Raw genomic sequence first — 5,482 nt, forward strand, 5'->3', positions numbered from 1 at the left:
TCAAGAGCATAAGGAATACAAGGAGTATAAGGTCAAGATCAATGACAAAAGCACAAGAAAACGGTGAACAATACGTGTATTCAAGGCATGGGCAAGGGCAAAATCGTGGAATAAACACATTTAGATATGAGATTCACAAATCGAATGTTTGAACAAGGCAGTAATGGCAAGAAGTAGTAAAAAGCGTCAAAGAATTGAAAACAAAAGGAACACTGGCTTACCAGGAAAAATGAAGCCGGTATGGAAATCGCCGAAGTCAGGCGAAGGTTACAAAAGTAACAGAACGACAAAAGCTTCACCGGGGGTGAGGAATGAAGGCAGCTGCAGAGCTTGAAATCTAGAAACAATGGCGGATTCAAGAAAGAAAAAGCAAGGATATCGAATGAAAAGTGAAGAAATGAAAAAAAGAGAGAAAAGTTTTGTTAAAACTTGAAACGGCGGCAAAAATGAATTAATGCGCTTAGAGCAACGAATGCGTCAGACGGCGCACGTAGATGCAGGACGGCTTACAGGCGCGTCACAGGCACGATCCCGTAAGGATGAAACACGTGGATGAAACAGTCGAATAAGTGATGCATAACAGTTCATATGTTGGAAAGGGTTCTTGCAATTCTTGTTCTCTATAGAGGCATGTCGGCTTAGATGATGATCTCGGCTAGAAATCTTTAAGTCGACGTACTAGCAGGAAACACAGATATAGGTTCCATCACCTCAGAATACCGAGGTAATAGAACCTAGGGGACATTTGTGGGGATATATTTTCTAGGTACCAACACGTGGCCAAGATGACACCGACGTGTCAGCCGAGATGCCACGTGTCTTGGTCATGATGCCGAGGTTATCTCGGCTAGGCCGAGGTTGTCTCCGAAGATATCGGAATCCAAAATAAGCGAATAAGGGACAAGAGTCCTAAAATGAAGAAAGAACTTAGCCCGTGTTAGAAATTGGGCGCCCATGTGGCATGACCCTTTTGAACCTTATCCATGTAAATTTGAATTTGAATTCAAAACTTACTTGGATAACCACTCAGGATATCCATATCTATCTGATATAACTGATATGGATATATTTATTATTATCCAATATATCTGATATAATATGGGATATGGGTGATTAAGAGAATAATAACGTATGTCGTATGTTTTACCCATATACTGACTCTTTCCCAAAATACAACGATCAAGAGCCATTTTGCATTGTGACTTGTGTGGGTGATATTCATTCTGTAATATCACTCCATTGCTGGGTTGATTGATCAGATTCAGGAAGCACGTGATTTACCCACGAGATCCTTCAATTCAGACTCTGTAGAAAAAGGTATGACCATAATTTTTCATCCGCTGCGTTTTACCTTTGATTTACATTGGTATCAGAGCTAATGTGGGTATTTTCGTTCTTATTTTTATGCATTAAAATATGTGTATATTTTTATATAAATATATATACATGATATATGCATGAATATTAATAAACGAGGAAGATGTCTTCATTTTTATGTTCATTAAATGTTATTTTTAATGTCATAAATGTTTTTATTGTGAAAAATGGAGCCCGGCCGTACAAAAATCGAACCAAAAAACACCCTGGAAGGCGGAGCATGGGCCTTACGCGCCACCTGATGCCGTGGGAGGCTTCCACGGGCTACCACGCCCTTGCACGCGCCTCCACGCGCCAGATGCGATTTAGACGCGCTTCCACGCGCCGTCACGCGCACGTCAGCGGCGCTTCCACGCTTGCGCCGTCCACGCCACGCACGCGCGCCCTGCGCTGAGCCGCTGCTGAGCCGTCTCTGAGCCGCGCCTTTTTTTCCTCCGCCGGCTTGGCTGCTGATGTTAAGGGTCTGTTTGTTTTGTTTTGAATTCTGAATCGCGTTAAATGGTCATAATTAATTCGTTATAGCTTTGTTTTAAGCGTGGTTGGGACCGTTAGACTCAGAATTAATTTTTCTATCTTCTGGAAAATTTTCAAAATTTTATGAAAATAAAAAATATTTTTCCTGAAATAATAATTTATTATTTCTGCTTTAAAATACATCTTGTGTTGCATGATTAAGTTTCTGGGACTGAATTTTTTATTGTAGACTATTGTTGTAGTTTACTATTTACTGGTATGGTTATTGCATTTTACCAGATTCTGGAATATTTATTTCTAATTTTATGTGTGTTTATTAGTTATTTAAAATTCCAGAAAATACTAGAAAATTTCAGAAATTTTTCAGAAGTGATATACTTTTTGATATGGCATAATTTGAATATTAAATACAGCATATTATTGTTCTTTGCCTAGAGTTTCTAATATGTTGTAATTAAAATAGCATGATTAATTGTTATTTGTTTAAATTCCATTATTAATTGTGACATAGCATGAGTTGGTTATGAATCTACATTATGATGCTATTGTATGGAATTAGAATTTTTTATCATGCTTTTAGACATGCCATAGTCAGTGGGAGGTTATTCGGTTGAGAGAAATCTTTGTAGATTAACTCCCGAAAACTAATATTTTGCGCATAAATTAAATTAAATTTTGGATAATTGTCACCTGTGGTGCAAGAGATGATTACGAGCATAGCGGATTTTCGATCTTGCGACTTGTGTAATGTTGTCACTATTTAATTTAGATTTTTGTGGCAAAATTATATTATGCTAATCAAAATTAATCCCAATGCGAATTTCTCTTTAAATTGACTTACTTTATGGAAGTTAATTTGGTTGACCTAGACTTAGTAGAGATGTTCAAATGTGAACAATGTAATTCTATTCTTTAGATGAGCAAAAGTCTTGGAGACTTTAGGTCAGACCTTAATTGAGCCAAAGTAAGGAAACATGACTCAAAGTCGCCCTGTTTTTGTGGCCTTGTTTGGCACAACAAAATTTGATGTGTGCGCTACAGTTAGCGGCACACTACGTAGTTTTGATTGGCGAGTTTTGGAGTTATGAAATTAGTAAGCCCTCAATAGATCTGTATATGATCTTGACTATTGAGCTGCGCGGATTAACTTTGTAATTTGACTTGTAAATAATGTTACATCATTGGATGAAGTAACATTCAAGAGTCACGTCATCCAAGAAATGCGAGCTTAAATAAATTAGTCATTAAGTGTAAGACGAGTAGCCAGTATGAGCAGTGTTTTGCTCTCTACCCAATTATTGGGAGTGGATGGAGCAAAAATTTCATGCACTATAATAGTGTGCGTTGAAATATCACGTGAAGTTAAAAGATTAGCGCTTAGAAGCTGCAAAATCTATTAACACTAAGTGAAAAAGATTAGCACTTAGAAACTGCAAAAATCTATTAACACCAAGTGAAAAGATTAGCGCCAAGTGGCTGCAAAATCTGTTAGCATTGCCAACTTGTCTTAGCCTGGACACTTACTGTTTTCACACTTGAGTGTGAGACATGAGGAGGTGTTTCTTTGTATAATTCCTTAGCTAGGCTAACGTTTTGAATAACGTTTACCACTAAGCACAAATTTTGTAGCATAGTAATGAAAAGGTCAAGGCTGACAAGGTTGTTATGACTCTAAGAATTTGACGCATGGCTTGTGAGAGCATTGTGTTGAATTAGACTCTTTAGCCTAATTCGCGCTTAAGTTACTTCAGGAGCTGTCATAGTTGATAGCTTATTCTCTTCTTCTTGTAGATAGTAGAATTAATTGCAAGTAACTATGAAGCGAGAAACAGAGATGGTAAGAGGAGTATCGTCATCTTTCAACTAGATGCATTAAAGTGTATGGAGAATAAAATTGACTTGAAGGTGCAGGGGATTAGCACTTACTAGTTAAATTTACGACTTAGGCGCACTTGATATCTCCATGACATCCTTTTATGATCTAGTGAATATGAATTAGTCGCGAGTCATTACCTAGTTGGGCCTAAACCTTTAAAACTTGTCTTCAAAAACTCACACATTAAGATGATTGGAATTAGTTTATGACATTGGTCATAAATCGGTGGCTTGATGTACTTAATCACATTAATAAGAAGATGACATGGATGGTTTGAGTAGGCCCTTTCGGGCCCACTCGCTTTTGACATTCTGCTCTCATATGAATGTGTAACTTTGTTCGCAATGGTTGCGCACAAGTAAGTAGGAAAGCTGTAGAAGGTCATTTGTATTGGCGCATTTAGTCCACTATGATATTTGTGACTAGATATGTGTAAGGGTATGATAGCTAAGCCTCAATCTCGACACATTTATAGATTACGATACACATCTGAGTCAAGACTATTTGATCTCTCATAAGTCAAAAGTTTTGAGATGATTTTTGACATTGCACATATGAGGTTGAGATCAATTAGATAACAGCTTTTGTGCTTTTAGTTTTGACCAAGGTGGCGAGTATCTATTTGAGTTATTTTAGAAAACTCTATGAAGAGAAATGGATGCTTAGAAAATTGATTATTCTTAATACTCAACAACACAATGGTGTAGTAGAGATAAGGAATTAAATATTGTTAATGTTAGGTGGATAATGGTGCAAAATGTTTCCCAATTGAGAATTGCACTAGTTTGTTGCCTATATCCCTAACTAAGTGCCCTCCATATCATATTTTACACTCCATTTGAGTAATGGGTTAGCGGAGAGCCATCTATGGGCGATTTGTAACCGTTAAGCAGCTTATCTTTATTTTACTTCTCATAACATTGTGAAGTTAAGACCTAGGGTTCTATAGCGCATGATTGTATGCTGTCTTGTGAACACATAGGGTCGTGTGGCGCATTATTGTATGCGGTCATGTAAACCCTCCGGGTCATATGCATATAGGTAAGCAGCTTTGTGGTAGTGTAACTAAGTCACATAAAGTTTTCTTAGTAAAGGTGACGTGAATAGAGTTTTGGAACTCTATAAGATAGAGAATTCTAAGCATAGCGCTCTATGTAACCTAGTTAAGAATGGAAAGAAATTTCCAATATCCTAGGGACAGTGGGAGCGATGTGCTTACTAATGGATTACTCCATTAGAGAAGAATACTCTACATTTTTAGTTGCGTGGTAGCGAATGTGAAAATTTTTCACGTCATCACTGGGTGATTGAGAAGGAAACATTCATGATTGCTCCGCAAGATGATAAACAGCCTAGGATAATGCCAAAGGCTCTAGTCCCCTGTTTTTAGAAAGTGGATCAATGTTGTGCAGTTTAGGACAAAGTCTTTGAGGATTAACCATTTCTATAATTTAGTTGACTTTCCATTATAACGCAAAATTGTTCTAAAGTTGTGCGTAATTTAGATAGTCATTGTTGAGGCATAAGGCTCGCTAGATACCGAAAAGTCGCACCATTGAGGAAAGTGTAGACCATGAGAAGACTTTTTCTTGGGGAGTGAGGTTATTTTGACTTCCTTCTGGGGAGTGAGGTTATTTTGACTTAGGCTATGATTGACGTAAGTTCGGAACATTGATTTGTGGACATTGTGACCCAACTTTCTCGTTGGAGAATTGGATAAGTAGATCCGTAGGGATTTACCTTCTGCTTTTATGG

Source organism: Camellia sinensis, unplaced genomic scaffold (genome assembly GCF_055761805.1).
Source record: "Camellia sinensis isolate YWXY unplaced genomic scaffold, ASM5576180v1 Unanchor3, whole genome shotgun sequence".
NCBI classification, from domain to species: Eukaryota; Viridiplantae; Streptophyta; class Magnoliopsida; order Ericales; family Theaceae; genus Camellia; species Camellia sinensis.